The sequence below is a fragment of the Balaenoptera musculus genome, chromosome 11 (genome assembly GCF_009873245.2).
Source record: "Balaenoptera musculus isolate JJ_BM4_2016_0621 chromosome 11, mBalMus1.pri.v3, whole genome shotgun sequence".
NCBI lineage: Eukaryota > Metazoa > Chordata > Mammalia > Artiodactyla > Balaenopteridae > Balaenoptera > Balaenoptera musculus.
The window spans coordinates 60,548,428-60,565,702 of record NC_045795.1 but is presented as its reverse complement, the minus strand read 5'-3'; the positions used below and the strand labels follow the sequence as shown (position 1 = coordinate 60,565,702).

The following is a 17,275-nucleotide window of genomic DNA, read 5'->3' as shown; positions in this document are numbered from 1 at the left end:
TGATGATTAGTGATGTTGAGCATCTTTTCATGTACCAGTTGACCATGTGTATGTCTTCTTTGGAAAAATGTCTATTCAGACTCCTTCTTTCTTCACTTTCCTCCCTCTCCAAATTAGAAACCATGGCCCAACATTTTAATCTCTCTCAAAAATACCTTACATTCCCCTACCCTTTGAATATCTATCTCATATTCTTGGGAAAACCTCCAGCCTTGTATGAATCCAACCATCTGCCTTCACCATGTCTGTTTCCAGGCAGTTTTGAGTATTACTGGGAAAAAACACAGCAGTGCAGTAGTAGTTGGGTGAAAGCAGGATTACGGTGATTATATCACTAAGCACTGTTTTCTTTTGGGAAGTCATAGTTCAGTTACCTGCATTCGGATAAAGGAGAAAGCCACGGACCATGACACGAAAAGTGTCATGTATGTTTGTGTAATACACAAGGCACATACACACACACACACATGCATACGTATATCAGGTTTACATGCATTCAGTAGAATTCGACATTTTCAGCAAACAGTTCTATGCACAGAGTCATGTAACCACCACCACAATCAAAATATAGAATACTTTCATCAACTTCCAAATTTCCCTCATACTTCCCCTTTGAAGTCAGTCCCCAAGCTCCTGACAACCACTGATCTGTTTTCTGTCCCTATAGTTTTGTCTTGTCTAGAATGTCACATAAATGGAATCATACAGTATGTACCCTTTTGAGTCTGGCTTCTTTCACTTAGCGTAATGCATTTGAGATTGAACCATGTTGTTGTTGCATGAATCAGTAGTTCTTTCACTTTTATTGCTGAGTAGTATTCCATTGTATGCATGAACCTATCAGAATTTTCCATTCACGGGTTGAAGGATATTTAGGTTGTTTCCAGTGTTTGGTAATTATGAATAAAGCTGCTGTAAACATTCATGTGATTGAAAGTTTGCTTTTTCTTTGAGTAAATAACTAGAACTGGTATTGCTGGGACATATGGTAGGTGTATGTTTAAATAAATATAAAACTGCTAAATTGTTTTCCAAAGTGGTTGCACTACTAGCAAAGTGGTTGTATTCCTACTAGCAAAGTGGGATGCTCTGAATTCTTGTCAGCATTTGGTACTATCAGCTTTAAAAATTTTACCCATTCTAATATTGTATGTTGTGGTACCTCACTGTAGTTTTAATTTTGTTTTTTTCTATTGACTAATGATGTTCTTTTAATGAGCTTATATATCATCCACCAAAGACATTTATTGGTGAAGTGTGTGCTCAATCTTTTGCCTACTTAAAAAAGTGGGTTATTTAATTATTATTGTGTTTTGAGAGTTTAAAAATATATTATTTGGATATGTCCTTTATCAAATACATGTTTTGCAAGTATTTTCTCCCAGCCTGTGGTTTGCTTTATCATTTTCTTAATAGTGTCTTGTGAAGAACCAAAGTTTTAAACTTTGGCAAAGTTCAATTTATCAATTTTTTCTTTTATATATCATGTTTTTTGTATTGTATGTGTGCTTTTTGGATTGTATGGAAGAGTTCTTTGCCTAACCTAAGATCACAAAGATTTTCTCCTGGAAATTTAAAATTTTAAGTTTCACATTTATGTTATTATCTATTTTGAGTTAATTTTTTGGTAAATGGTGTGAGATATGGATTGAGGTTCCATTTTTTTTTTGCATATGGATATCCAATAGTTCCAGCACAACTTGTTGAAAAGATTGTCCACTGAATTACTTTTGCAATTTTGTCAAAAATCAGTTGACCATAATGTGTGAGTTTATTTCTGGACTTTCTATTCTGTTTCACTAATTTACATATCTTTTCTTTGATCAACTTGATTACTATAGCCTTACAGTAAGTGTTAAAATCAGTTTAGTGTAAATTCTCCAACACGGTTTTTTATTTTTGAAATTGTCTTTGGCTATTCTAGTTCCTCCACTTTTCCACAGAAATTTTAGTGTCAGTGTGTGAATTTCGACAATATATCCTGGTGGGATTGAATGGGATTATGTCAAGTTTATAAGTCAGCTTGGGGAGAACTGTACATGGTATATCTCCCCATTCATTTAGGTCCTTTATATTTTGTAGTTTTCAGCATACAGATCTCATACATATTTTGTTTGCTTTATACTTAAGCATTTCATGCTTTTAGGTACTATTAAAAATAGTACTTTTTCAATTTCAGTTGTTCATTGCCAATATATAAAAACATATTGATCATGTATCCTGTGACCTTGCTAAACTCACTTATTCTAGTTTTTTTGGGGGGGTAGACTCTGGGATTTTCTACACTGACAATCATGTTGTCTGTAAATAGAGACAGTTTTATTTTTTCCTTTCTGATCTGTATGCCTAGTTTTTGTATATGGTTTAAACTGCTATTTCACTTAGAACATTTTCTTTTTAGAAAAATATTTTAACAAGATTAAGTCCTCGCCAAATTGGCTTTTTGAATCATTAAAAGGAGTTAGAGCGGCTTCCCTGGTGGTCCAGTGGTTAAGACTTGCGCTTCCACAGCGGGGGGCACAGACTCGATCCTTGGTCGGGGAACTAAGATCCCATATGCTGTGCGGTGCAGCCAAAATATATTAAAAAAAAAGAAAGAAAGAAAAGAAGGAAACAAAAGCAATAATTACTGTACATAAAAACAGAAGATATTTTAAAGAATATCTTTCCTAGGCTCAGGCCAGGAAAAAAAATTATCATATTATTTTGGCCAGATATTTCCAGAATTGAGAAATTTCCAGAATTGAGATTTTAAGGCTGAGTTTAGCAGAAGAGTAATAACCACATAGGTAGTCTATAAATTTATAATTCTATTAACTGAGCATGGAGAAAGAGCACATCACTTAGTAACGCTGTGGATTTTTATGTTTCTCTTTGTAAACCAGATTGAAAAGGAAGACCAAACCGACTCCTCGGAAGAAGTGATGGAGGAGTTTCAAGTGAATGGACGGCCTCAGCTCCCGGACTCACTGCTTCTCGACCCACGTGCCCTGGGACAGTTTATCTGGCTTTGAATATGATGCAGGGGCAGACACCTGCTGATGCGGCCACAGCCGATGCCCATAGTCCCCATGGCGTGGGGGCCACCGGGCAGCCTGCCTGGAGGTGAGAGGGGACACCTCTGTGTGTTATACTCCAGGCAGTGGGTCCCAGCAGCAGCCCTCAGGCTCCAGAGCTCTTCTGGTCTCAGCTACAGACCTTTCTCCCCCAGGATGTGCACAGGTCTCCAGGATCTTTGGCTCAGGATGGCCCCAGTGCCAGCCCATGTGTTGTCTTCCAACCTCTAGTCCCCTCCGTCCCGGCATCCTGTTGCCTAGTCTGACTTTTAATCTTTGACCTCTTTCTTTGTAATTAATCCTCTCCGTGGGTTCCTCTCTCCCCCTGTGTCCTTTGGTTTCCATTTGACCTCCTTAATCAGTCCTCTGTACTAGCTCACAGTCTGAGGCACAGCTGGCTTTGGGGAAGATCCAAGTTCTTTTGTAATAAGATATTAGGCTACCAAATGGTCCAGAGATGCAAGGAGATTCCCAGGGAGGGTACGAGCTGTCTAACTCCACATGTCAGAGGCAGTCGATGTGCTGTGTCAGGAGCTGAGAGGAAAGTCATGAGGAAGGGGTTCTCTCCCACTCCCTAGGCCCCTGTCTCCAGCCTCACACAGGGATTTGTGAATGTCTCCTCCTGATCCTCACCCTGGTGACAGCAAACCCTCTTACCAACCCATCTGGACAGTCTCAACTCCAGAACTAATTGCTTTGCAAAATGTGTAACCCTGGGTGAGTAATCTGGGCTCACGCACAATGCCCTGCCCACTTCCCCTCTCCCAAGGGCTCCTGGAGACGAGGCTGCTAAGAGGGCCCCTGCGTCCCACCCTCCCCACCTCAAGACACAGGCAATGGCCCCAGAGCACTTACAGAGAACCAGAGGGGTGCTCTGAGAGTTGCTGTTTTCAGGCCATAGAGCCCCAAATTCCTGAGAAGGGCTGAGGCCTGGTTCCCCTCCCCCTCCCCACTCTCCCTGGCTCAGCCCCTTTACATACTGTAGAGGAATCAGGAAAACTAGGAGAGGAACTTGGCCTTGGGGAGAGGATAACTAGGTCAAGGAAGGGGCGAGTTAGGCCAGTTAAGCAGTCCAAGACTTCCCTCCCTGTGTCTGAGGACATTCTGTGGTGTGGGGGGGTCTGAAGCCAATTATAATGGACCAGGGTTGGGCGTTGACTTCTCATCTCTTCTTTTTGATTTGCTCCCACTATCTACAGCCCCAGGCTCTGGAAAATGACTTTGATCTTGAGTATGGGCTCTCGATCAGGGCCACAGGAACTAAACCTCCACTCCACTCTGGTTCTACCACACCCGCTATACACACACACACATGCTGGGGGTCATTGCCCCCAGGTTAGACAGAGGACCCTTAGATCACCTGTGTTCCTGTGGATTGGTGTGTGTGTGTGTGTGTGTGTGTGTGTTTGGGAATTTGGCTTTGGGAGAATATCTTTGGGCTCATTTTATCTCCCAGGCACAAATACTGGAGAGCCCCTCCAAGTCCAGGACCCTGACCACTGAAGCTGATCACAAGAAGACTGAACTCTAACACACTCTCTTCAGGGGCTGACCTTGACTTTGGGTTCCACTGTGTAGCCAGCAGTGGCCTTGTAGGAGCCCCTCTTGGGCTACTTTCCCTACCCAGCTCAGAGGTGAGGGATCGAAGGAGAGGGGTGAGGGGATCCATCTCTCTTCAGGCTCCAGCGGGGTCCATTCCAGAAGCTCTTCCAGCTTGTTTTAAGCTGGCTGATTTGCTTATTGGCTTCTAAAGTTGGGATTGAAGGGTGGAGGAGGCGGGCAACAGACCCTCCTCCACTCCTCCAACACTTCTACTCAGGAGGCCCGTGGAGGGGAGGTGGAGCCAGGCCCCAACCCAAAAGGGTACAAAGCTCATTGTTCTTCCAGACTTGGTCCACTTCACTTGTGGCTCAGAAGCCCTTTCCCTACCCAGCAAGAGCACACTCTCTTGCCTCTTTCTGGTCTCTCCTTTTGTACGTGTAAACGATACGTTGTCATATCTATTCAGTGCTTGTGCCAACCTCAGGGCTCCGTTCTTGCTGTTTATTCTGCCTGTGACGTTCTGGCCCAAGATCTCTGTACTCGTGACTTCAGCTCAAATATCATTTCAGAGAGGCTTCCTTTGGAACTCAATGTGGTTTCCATAGTTACTCTCTATCCCATCACTCTAGCACTTATCACCTTATGGAATTATCTTGTTCATATGTTTAATTGTTTATGGCTTGGGTCCCCATCTCCTCCTAATGTAAACTCCACAGTTGCCAACACCTGTTTACTGCCACATTCTAAGCTCCCAGCACTAGTCAGAACTCAATAAATGCTTGTTGACTGAATGGATGTTTGTTTGTTATTTTTTAAATAGGAATAATTTTCCAAAAAGTTTAGATACTTTTGAGAAGTCAAAGGTGTCTATTGTGTTTAGCAACAAGGAATCTCATAGGGCAACGACCTTGAAGGGCGACCTTGTAGGGCATCCTCCGTGGGAGTCAATGGGAGGTGAGGAGAGGAATTTGTGAAGGTAGATGCAACTCCCTCAACTAAGCTCGACCATGAAGGGAGGCAGAGGATGGGGCAATAGCTGGAGTGCTCCATGAACCCAGTTGAAACTTGGGCCTTTTGAATGCTACTGGGAAAGAGGCAGCGGAGTGGGTGTAAGAGGAGGAGGAGGAGATAACTGATGGAGTCAGGGACTGAGGAGGTTGGCGGGAGGGATCTGGGACACAGGTAAGGAGATCAGGCATGGAGCAGGGGTTCCTTCTCATTGGAAAAAAAGGGAAGGAGGAAAGGAGAGCACAGATTCTTGTGGGTTTGCAGGAGCTAGAGGCAGTTCCTGCCTGTGGCTTTGATTTTCTTTTAAAGTAGGAGGTGAAGTGGCCTGTTCACAAATGGGAGTGGCGGTGGTGGCGGTGCGGCAGGGGTCAGAGATATGAGGACGGTGGAGAGGGTTATAAAGAAACCAATTTATCTAAGGTCTTTGAAATCTTCTTAAAAAAACCTGTCTCCAGATGACTTTCATTAATTAATTAATTTACAGCTCAAGGCAATATTGTGCCACTAAGTCGTTGCCTACAACTTCACATTTAAATGTAAATCTAAGATCTAAATCTGAGACCCACATGGTCTCAGATGGAAGATGTAAGAGTTGGAGAAAAAAAAGGCAGAGTCTAATCTTCCCAAGGAATACAGAATCATGAGGAAGCTTTCACTGTGGGAAGCTGCAAAAATGCTGACAGATCACAGCGAGATGGGGCTGTGCTGTGAGACAGTAATTTGCTGAGCGTCCATCTGGGCTGCTGTTCGTTCTAACACCAGAGAAATGTGAAAACTCATTCTCCCAGGAGAGCGTCTTGCCTGACTCCATAGCACATGTCTCGGCCCCATTAATAACATCACTAACAGGTACTTACTATCTCTGCTGAAATAAAATGAAGTGTTTTTAACAGACAAAGATGATGCTGTTGACCCAATAGTAGGGTGTATATTTGCAATTTGGAGGGATTTTGCGTACTCACTCTTCTTATTTGTAACACAGGTACACACTTGCAAGAATGCTGGTTAAGAATACTGATAAAAATTTCTTTCTATTGAGTATCAACTGTTATCTATCCCATACCACATAGTGTTTTATGTTTGTAAATGGGAGAAGTTGGTTATGGCCTCCGTGGCCATTGAAACCATGACCTTGACCTTATTGCTATTGTGTTGTGACCTAGAAGTTGCCAAACTGAGCTTGGTGGAGCCCTGGGGCACTCGAAGATGCCACCTTATGAGATGAGACGCATGTGGAGCTGACAGGGGACCAGGCTACCTCCATGTCAACTAAGGCAGCTTTCAGGGTCTATGTTGACTTCTAATTTTATATAGATAAAGGGTCTCACTGGGGTAAAAGAGTCCAACAAAATCCACTTTCACGGCTGAGAGCAGAAATTTTTTGGGGGGCGTGTCATGCGGCTTATGGGATCTCAGTTCCCTGACCAGGGGATTGAACCCGGGTCCTGGCAGTGAAAGTGCCAAGTCCTAACCACTGGACCACCAGGGAATGCCCAAACATGGATAGAATACTTATGTTAGTAATTTTCTAAGTGATTTCTTGAAGAGTGTATTCTTTGGCATCACATTGCAGGTTTGGGTTTAGTTGATGGGTATTTCAGTGACTACTTACTTCCTCTTAGGCAACAGTTCACCTACCACCAAGGTGAGTGTTTTGACTTTTGATCAAGGTTTATGCAAAGTATGGATGAGCAAAAGAACATAGATTAGCAAACAGTCATGATAATTATTCCTACACTTTTCCTTTTAAGCAAATTTATGAAAAAGTGTTATATTCAGCATATATTATATTAAACCCCATCTGTTGTGCAAGCTACATTAACTGTATAAACTACGTTAGTACATAAAACAGGTTTGAGGCGAGTGGAGAAAGTGAGAGGCATCAGCTCAAGTGGTGGTCATACTTTATAGTAAATCAAATACCTATCAGATTTGAGTCATTTTGTTCAAAAAGACCTCTTAACAACAAAACTAATATCTAAGAGCGTTAACCTAATTACCAAAGTAACATTCACATTGGATTTTGAAGCACCTGAACTATCCCAAGTGTCCATTCATAACCTGAGGCTGTAAGCCTGGGGGAGCAGGTAGTGATATCTGGAGAAGCTCCTCTCTAGAACCCAAAGGTTGTATGTATTTTGTAGAGAGAGAAAGGTAGATAATCTCAAGTAATTAGGGTCAAGAAAGAAGGTACTTTCTTAGGGCAAGAGGATCTATGTTTCTAAAGCTTTCTTTAGCAAGGAGCTGTAAGCTCACCAGGAAGAAAGGTTGGGAATGTGTGGGTCCATGTTTGAGAAGGTGGCTGATGGCAGTGTTAGTGGTTTATGTGGTTTATATTTATGACAGATATTCCTGATAAAGATAGGAAGTTAGTGGCATCAGCATTAGCTAAGCCAGCGCTCCCTGGAGAAAGTAAGAGCCCTTAGAGCCATTCTTTGTTAATGAAACCATACCAGGCCAATATTAGAGGCAGATATTTGATCAGATCCTGAAAATAGTCCTTTGGTCCAGGTGGTGATCCATGTACAGCCCTGTGTTGACCTCCAGGCAAGTCTGTTTGATGAATGATGAAGTGGAGATATCTTGATTGTGTCCACCATCAGGGAAGGTTGGGTAGTTTGTCATTCAGAGGGCGTGGGATTCAGTAGACATTTTGGCAGTTTTTCATCAAGTCATGCTTGCAGATCAGAGGGTAAAGTTTTTCCTGACACCTCATATGTCCCTCTACCCAGGTGGCAGCCTATTCACAACGCATTCACTTGTAGGCATGCCTCTTCCATAGCAAGAAGGAGGTGAAGGGCACAGTGGGGTCGAGGGCCCCAGTACTCCCAGGGAGTGTGCTCAGGGAGCCAGCCTGTCTCCCAGGACCTCTCACTGATGGGATTTACTTTATGATCTTCCTGGATTTGGTTTATTTCTGAGATCTCTGAAGTACACCAATCTTTGGGATTGCTATCTGCAATTTCTGTCTCTGGAAGGCAGCATCTCTCTTCTCTCCAGGAAGAAATCTTGATGCATCAAAAAGAAAAAACCTGGTGTCTTGGGCTTTTTTTCCCCACAAGGTGATCCAACAGATTTTTACATAATCTATCTTCACTATAATTTATCTTCTGTTTCTTGAATTCTCTGTGAATATCCCCTTCTGCAGCTGACAGCTTCTGTTCTTTCTCTCTGGCTTATAAGTTTTCTGAGTCAGACCCCTTAACAGAAGAGATCCTTAATGATCTCTATTGCCAGCTGCAAGATTTTGCATTTATTTTCAACTAGAGCTTTGGCTGCAAGCAGTGAAAAAAAAGAATCATTTTCCAACTTTTTTCTTCCAGCTGATGCCTTGCTGACACCTCATTATTTGGCTTGGAATGTAAATGGTGTCTGTTTTCTTCAACTTTTGTTAATGTGGATTTTGGTCGCATTTGACTTTCCTGACTTTTCGTCTTCTTACTGTGGTAATCTGCCAACCAAATCTCTATTTTTAAAATGATCCTGCTCATTTCATTCCCTATGATTTTCCTCCTCTGATGCAAAGATCATGATTAAATGGTTTTAGCTGCCTAGCGTATTTATTGAGAACTTCAACTCCATTATTTTTCTAAGCCACAGCTTCTTCCCGAGACTTGAGATCTTAAATGATTCGCTCACCCATCCTAGTGGGTAGGGCTGGGAACACAGAAAAAGCTAGGGGCAGAAGGGGACCACTCTGCCCCCGTCAAACTGCTACCCCTTCCTCTCCTTCTAGCTCCTGTCTTCCTTCCATCTCTTTCCCTCACTCATCTGTTTTCCCACAGCTTAAATTCACAGAAGATCTTGGTGTTTAGATTTCTAGCAGAGCTACTAACAATTTTATGCATTTTTATTGCTCTGGGTTTCACACTGTCTTTGCTGCCTTCTCCAGATCTTGTTCTTAGCTGCTAACTGAGATTCCACCCAAACCACCACCACTATGATTCATGCAGGTCCCCACGGTCAGGTGACCAAGAATGACCCTGAGAGGGGTGCTGACCCACATCCAGGTGCATTCTGGCTCCAGGCCTCTCCAATTCCAATTTTCTTTGCTTCCCCAAGTGGTCTGGTGCAAAGGTACCATCACATCACGCAGATGCGTTCTCTTGAGTTAGGATGGTTGCGTCATTGCTGAATCTACCTCTGTAACTTGCTTTCACCTACAGTTTTAATTTGCTGCTACTTTCATTGACTCAAGTCTCCAAAAGTCCTCAAATACTTGAATGCAGCTTCTCATGTCATACCTTCCCTTTTCTTCTGGTGTAAGTTTCCCTTCAGTGAGCTTTTGAAGTCCTCATAAGAGAGTCTCTGGAGTCCTACTGAAGAGCTGGGAGTATTTAGCACCAAACACGTGTGTGTGTGTGTGTGTGTGTGTGTGTGTGTGTGTGTGTGTGAGAGAGAGAGAGAGAGAGAGAGAGAGATTCTTCCCTTTTTGTGGCTTCTTTCCTTCTGCTGCTTCATGTGCTCTGGGGGAGGTCGTCTCCCTTCCTTCCATCCCTGATTCCCTGTCATCCCTGTATGCAAAATCATATGCAGATGGGAGGTACTGGGCTCCTGGCAGGGTAAACCCAGCGGTGCTCCTTGCCCAAACAGCATGAAGGTTTGGTTGGCATGTCATTCCAATTTCCTCTCTCTTTCGACTTGTGAAACTCCAGTTGCTATGAAAATGGAAAAGCTTTAGTGTACATGTATCACCCAACAAAGCTTTATAAAGCTGCTTCTTAAGGCAGCTCTGTTTTCTGAACACTTCTAACCCCTACTGGGATATAACTGATTTAGAACAGGGTTATACGGTGACTTTCTCATACAGGGAATTCATTAGGCCAATGAAATTGTTTAACCCAGGACATTATTTACACAGGGGAGAAAAATCAGGTGTGTGTGTGTGTGTATTTTCCCTTTCGAAATAGAGAACTCATTTTGTCTCAAAATCTAAGGCCCCATTTCAAGTTTTTAGAGGACTACCTGACCTTTGCTTTCCACCCAAGTTTTTTAGGAGCTCTCCTTTCACATGGGACCCTGGAGCAGTAAGCACTTTTTAATTTATATCTAAGAGATCAAAACAAAAGGGTCTGTCCTCAAGTTCATGGACAAGTCTGCTCATCACCAGTGTCACTGGCCAACAAGGTCAATATTTGCTGACTGAGTAAATAATGAAAATATATTGAAGAGAAAATTATTTAGAGATTTATTGAGTAGTATGTAAGTAAAGACTCAGAAATGAGAATTCCAACCATCAGGCAGAGGGTCCAGATGACAACTTCAGGTGCTCAAGGTCACACAACTATTCCAGAGGATAGCTGAGCACACCTAAGAGTACGCTACCATCTCCTCCATCCATATGGGGCTGGATGCCTAGACTCACAGGGGCATTTAGCACAGCCTGGGTCGGCGAGCGCTTGCTTTATTGGTTGATGGGCTCATGGGTGGGAGGGTGTAGGGATGGGTCTGGGCCAAGGGCACAGATCAGGGCGCCTCTCACACTCTCCACAGAGGTGGGAGTTGGCCATGGCAGCTATTACTTTACCATTGTTAGGAAAGGTGGTGTGTGCAGTGATTCAGAGTGAGGGAGCTGAAAACAAACACAACTGTGGTCAAACCCCTGTCTGAGTGTTACTGGTTGTGTGAACTTGGATAAGTGATGAAAGCTCTTTAGGCTTCATTTTATAGATAAGGACAATTAAGTAGGAAGAACATGCAAGGAAGCAGCGTAGAGCTGGCATGTACAAAGTACTCACTCAGTAAAACAGGGAAACACGACACTCATTCTCATAGTCATAGTTCTCTTCACTACTTTTATTTACCTCATGTACTTATTTGTATACTTATCCCCTGTCTTTACCCCTAGAATGCAGTCCTGAAAAGGGCGAGGACCATGGTTTCATATCCCTGTGTTGTTTCTCATTCCCCTCGATTACATGATATGGACAACTGTCATTTTCTGGGATTTATGGAAACAGCTTTGAAAACATGGCCTTGAATCTCCTTTTGGCCCCTTTTTCAACCTTCATTTCCACCATGCTATTGACTTGGCAGAGAGTGGATGTGGTCTACTTTCCACTCTGCTGTGGTGAGCAGACTCTACCTAGAAATGTGCCACGTTTGCAATTCCTTTTTAAAAGATAATAATAATAGTAAGAAAAGCATCATCATTAAAATAAGTACGTCATTGTCTTTCTTAAGATGCGCTTAGTAACAGCTTGTACACAAAAGGTCCCCTATGCTGTATGACTTCCTGTAAGACACTTCCTCCTAAAAGTTTCAGGCTGCTCTCATCCTCCAGCTCATTTACTCAGGGATTACATCTGTGTCTGAGAGAAAAATGTGATTATTTTCCATACCTTGGCCCTAGTGAGGAATAAAGCATTTCATCTGAGGAGCTGCAGTTGCAGACTCTATGCCAGGGGAAGACCAAATGTGAACTCATGTTATCCACTCAGAAAAAAGAAATGGGCAGAGTCCTTCCTCTGTTGCAGGGTCTTCTGCCTTCATTTGTCAGAGTATCTAGAAGTAGATAATGATGTAATGTCAGGATCCCACAAGGATCCTTGCCACTATTCCAGAGAGTAACTCTCATGATCAAGGTACTCGATTTTACTTAAGCTTTCAGAAAATAATAATCTATTGAACTGAAATTCTTTGATTTTTCAAATCTTTTTTTCCTCTGCCCTGAGCAATATTTCTATGAGTATTCCTATTTAAGCTTTATCTGCAATGAGTATTTATAAAATAAGATTTCATTTGAATATGCTAACCTCTCAGTATAATATACATCTTGATTTTTAAAAAATTAATTAGCTGATTTCTAAACATACACTTAATTTCTTGATATTTCCTATCTTGCTATCTACATCTTGGCTATTTTGCAAACATATAATACCTTCACATAAGAGCGAATATAGTAAATTAATAAGCTTTCCAACTGTTGGCATTGAAAGTAGTAGGTCAAAGAAAGTTTCAGGAAAATGGGCAAAAATCCCTGGATTCTGGAAAGGGCAATTATAACAAAAATTGGGCTCAGACATGGTTTTGTTTCTCATTAGCTGTATGACTTTGGTCAAGTCATTTGACCCATCTGTGTTGTGATTTCTTTATTTGTGAGAGTGAAAGGATGACGCCTACCTCACCTTCCCTTTCTCACAGGGCTACTGTGCAGACCAAAGAAGATAAACTTTTTGAATCTAAAAGATTTAGCACACTTAGATGGAAATAAATTTTCAGAGGCTATTGTAAAGGAGGCTAGTTGACAGAGGTCAGCTTACCACTTTTTAGTCATCTAGAACTCTAGGAACCTGACCGCTGTGATGACTACTGTGATCAGATAGAGTCTAGGCGTCTATTTATTGATATAGAACAAGGTCTGGAGCCAAACTGGGCTGAGAAAAGGATATGTTGGTCCCCGTCTCTGGACCTAGAACCATGTATGCACTAGGGCTAAGCAAATTGAACAAAGCTCCCTGAGGTGGGGCAGGCTTTAGGAACATGAAATATTTGGTTAACCAAAGCACTTTGCCTTGCCAAGTGGTATTTGCAATCCTAGGGTAGAGCTAAAAGGCTCTGGACAAAGGAAGGGAACAATCATATGACCAGAAGGCATGAGGTTCTAGGATTTGCCCAGCTTCAGACACCTACCCTCAGTATCTATTTCTGAAGAAGGTGGGGGAGGTCAATTGAGGATGCACAGACACAACCACTGGGAGAATAATATAGAGTTTTAGTTTGACAGGTTTTTTTTTCCCCCCAACAGCATTTTGAAGATATTGTCCTATTGTCTCCTGACCTCTATAATTGCCAATGAGAAATGCGTTGTCAGTCTGCTTGTCCTTCCATTGTAAGTAAACTGTATTTTCCCTTTGGTTGATTTTGAGATTTTTCATGTTGTCTTTGGTGTTCTGAAGTTTCACTATGACATCACTAAGTATGGATTTATTTTTATTTATTTTGCTCAGGACTCAAGTTTCTTCAACCCGAAGATATGTATCTTTCTTCAGGGATGTGCAGAAAAAAGATATTGTTGTACAACCACCATAATGGCAAAAATTAAAAATTATCAAGTTTTGGCAAGGATGTGGGAAAAATTCTCATAAGCTACTTATGAGAATTTATAAACTATTACAACATTTCTGGGCTGCAATCTCGGGGTACTAGCAAAACAAAATATAACCAAGAAATATAATCCAAGAAATACCTATCGTCTTGGAAATCAAAAAGAAGATATGAAATAATTCCTGGTTTGAAGAAAGAACGGAATTAAAAGCTATATGGAAATGGTCAACAGTATTAGCCAGACACAAACATGCTTGGGGAGGTAAGGGAGACTACTGATCAACCTGGGGTCTCTCCAAGGTTACAAGTCTTAGAAAACAAAGATACTCGTTCAGAGTCAATTTTTTATCTGGGTTGTACTGTGGTTTCTGCTGGTTTCTGACATGGCAAAAGGGGGAAGAGTTAGAATGTACCCCTCCCTCTCTCCCAACTTTCCTTTGGTAACAGGTAGGAAAGCACAGTAGAAGATAATGGAACGTAGTAGAATGTGGAGGGATGTAAAATGGACAGTGTTAGGTGGAGGGAAACTCAGAGCACAGGAGAGCGAGGGCATCGGGGCCGGCATTCTGCTGGGAGCTGGGGCGGCCAAGCACAGGCAGATGCCTGAAGCACCAACCAGGCCATGGATCTGTGTCCTTGAGAGAGCACAGCCAGACCTAGCCAAGCTTAAAGGGCAAGTGAGAATCTGGGGGCAATGCCAGGGGAAGTCCTGCTCGAGGTGTGGGGCTGGGTGAGAGGGAGTGCCAGAAGTAGGGAGGAAGCGTGCTAGACTCAGATGAGCTGTAGCTCAGAACGCCATACTCCCGAAAAGAGGAAGCAGGACAAGTACTGTCCCAAGGCAGCTGGAGGGACAGAGTGTCCTGGCTTCCTCACTTGGGGAGGCCACTTCTCTGTAGAAGTGGCAATAAAAAGGCAGGGAATCGAACTACACAGAGCCTTCAAGTAGAAATGTTTCCTGCCTAAATTCAGGTGCTAAATGAACAACAAAAAGAGAACCTCTACTATGAACAGTTTCCAACGATGAGATACCTGAGGCCATTACATTACTGGGAATAACACCAAGGGTGCCATGACAGACCACCTGAAAGAACAAATTAGTGGGCCAGCCCCACTCAGACCCAATGGGGAAACTTCACATTCCTTTAGCTCGTTTTAGATTTTGGTAAAGCCAGACCCCATGCTCCAAGTTTGCTGGGTTCTATCCTCCATATCATCCAGATAATACACAGTTACTACAGAATATGACATCAAGGAGCGAGCATGATGTGTATTAATTCATGTAAAAAATTGAGTATCAGCACAGAAATGTTAATAACTAGAAATTACTGAATTCTCTATGTTGTCTGTTGTGGAAATAAAGGCCTCTGGGGAATGGATCAAAAATATCTGGAAATTACTTGAAACTGGTGAATAACAAAATGGAATTATAACTGAAATGTACTATAACCCAATTGTACTTTTTGTCTTTCAAGGGTTGGTTCCGGGGAGCACTACGCAGTGAATATTACAAAAATTACATAAAGCTCCAAAAGCTACTCTATGTAAATTTCTTGAGTGGGAATTCTCAACCATAATGTTTGGCATATTATTCTGATAATTCTATACCAGAATATAGAATTGTATAGTATATCAATTGATTTTGTGTTCTGACATTTTGACCGGTTTTGGTAAAACTGAGGTGTGTACCCAGAGTTGTCCTAATATATGCTTAAAAACCGGCCCTCTGGGTGGAAAGTCCTGGTTGATAGTGTTTGCCAATTTCCATGGTGTAAATACTTCCATTATGGCTGATTGTAAGCTACAAACATGATATCACTGAGTGCAGAATTGGGAAGAGATGTGCAAAGTTGACCCTTGTGAGTCGGTACAGGACACTGTATATACCTATGGGCCTGTGTGAAACTACAGTTTTTTACTAAAAATGTTGCCCTGTAAATATACGAAGGCACTAGTGAAAGAAAAAATATAATGGGAAAATAAATTCCAATTAGGAGCTCAAATGGAAAAAATTGACAGAGGATTTTTTTAACTTTGTATTCTACATTTTATTATCTTTTATTAAGCAAACAAGCCATCTATGTGTCACCCTGAGTGTTCCGAAATCTTAGTTTCTTTGGTGTTCCCCTAGATGGAGGCTAGGGTTTCTCTCCTTTCAGATACTGGTGCTAAGACGATGCTGACCAAAGAATCGATGGGACCTGCTCACCGTGAAGCTAGTTTCAGGATGGCTGAGCTGAGGGTGGAGACAGAAGAAAAGATGTGGAGGCTTCTGAATTTGGGGAGGCAACACTGATATTTAGACTTCTGGTTTGGTATGATAATATATTGCTTTTAAGAAATTAATACTCATGGAAACAAGAAAAATCAGTTGTTCAAAAATTGAAAAAAAAAAGAATGGATTGATAAACTCTTCTGTTAGAGCAAGCCAAGAAGAACTTATTAAAATTGAGATGAATTGGAAATATCAATGGACATGTTTTTAAAGGAGGCTTTATCTGTTCCGCCCCTACAGTGATTTATGCCGTTGGATATTTTTGCTGCCATCTGCCAAATTCCAGTTGGAATGTGGGACAAGCTTAATTGTGGAACTAGTGCTTGTGGGTTCTAACACTATTCTCCAACGAAAGGAACAAAGCCCTTGGAGGACAGTTGACTCCATATTTCTGGGCAGGGAAAAAAAAATCAGGATTAGTTTGTAGATTCTAGATGTTGAACGAAAACAAGGTTGCATTAAGGTATCAGAGAGTCATAAATCCATAACGATGCAAAAGAGAAGATAAAACAGAATTGCCTGAAAAATACAGTCTCTGAAATTGTTTACTGAAAAGGCTGTGTATCAATTAATAAAAATTATGTGAAGCCTACACTTAAGTTTTTCTAAGCAACAGTTTGAAAATGCAGCATGCTGTCTTTTTCTATAAGGAGATGAACCCGCAGCAGGACACAGTCATAGGACAATATCAATATTCCAAAGATCTCTGTGACATCTGGTTTATTTGATAGAAAAGGATGCAAGCGGATCGAAAGGGAATCAGGATTTTTGGTGATGCCAGGGATGACCTTTAAGAGTAGTTTCTCTTACCTTTCTAGCAATAAATTACCATCTTTCCTAAGTATTGCCAACAGTGGTTGCACAGCAGATAGAGGCATCCCCTGAAAGCTGCTGAGGTTTTATAAAGTAGCCAGCACGCATGTAGTATTGCAGGTTATATCATGTTGCTATGACCATTTACTCAGCAATGATTCACTTTGCACAGGTGGGGGCTCTACATCCTATTTCTATGTTATTTTTATTATCACGTGGCTGTGTGCCTCAGATGGCAAATCAGAAGCAGCCTCTCTCCCTGCGGTAGACCTCACTGTGCCTCACTACGAGAGGAGAAAATCTCGTAGATGTCACAAAATGTTAAGTGGACCCTGACCAACAGACAACTCTGAGTGGGCAATATCAAACAGAAAAAAAGGATGTGGTGAAGAAGTATCAAAGCTAGTTAAAAAGTAAAAGAAGAAAGATAAAATAAAAGGGAAGATGTGCCATAAAAATGTAAATTTTAACTGAGCTTCTCTTTCTAAGGAGATTTTAAAAGTAAGGAATTATAAAAAAATAAGTGAAGGAACAGAAA

General features: G+C 41.8%; 1 protein-coding gene across 4 annotated transcripts in view; it reads left to right on the top strand.

Moving 5' to 3' along the window:
* The window catches only part of LOC118903066 (myelin associated oligodendrocyte basic protein), a 42,721-nt gene extending 26,221 nt beyond the window's left edge, over window positions 1-16,500 (top strand). For all 4 annotated transcript variants that reach the window (XR_005021706.1, XR_005021705.1, XR_005021704.1 and 1 more), the window contains 3 exons: window positions 2,886-3,105; window positions 13,354-13,437; window positions 13,556-16,500. The gene's annotated coding sequence lies outside the window, so the exon portion shown is untranslated. The remainder of the gene's footprint in view (window positions 1-2,885; window positions 3,106-13,353; window positions 13,438-13,555) is intronic.
* The last annotated feature ends 775 nt before the right edge of the window (window positions 16,501-17,275 follow it).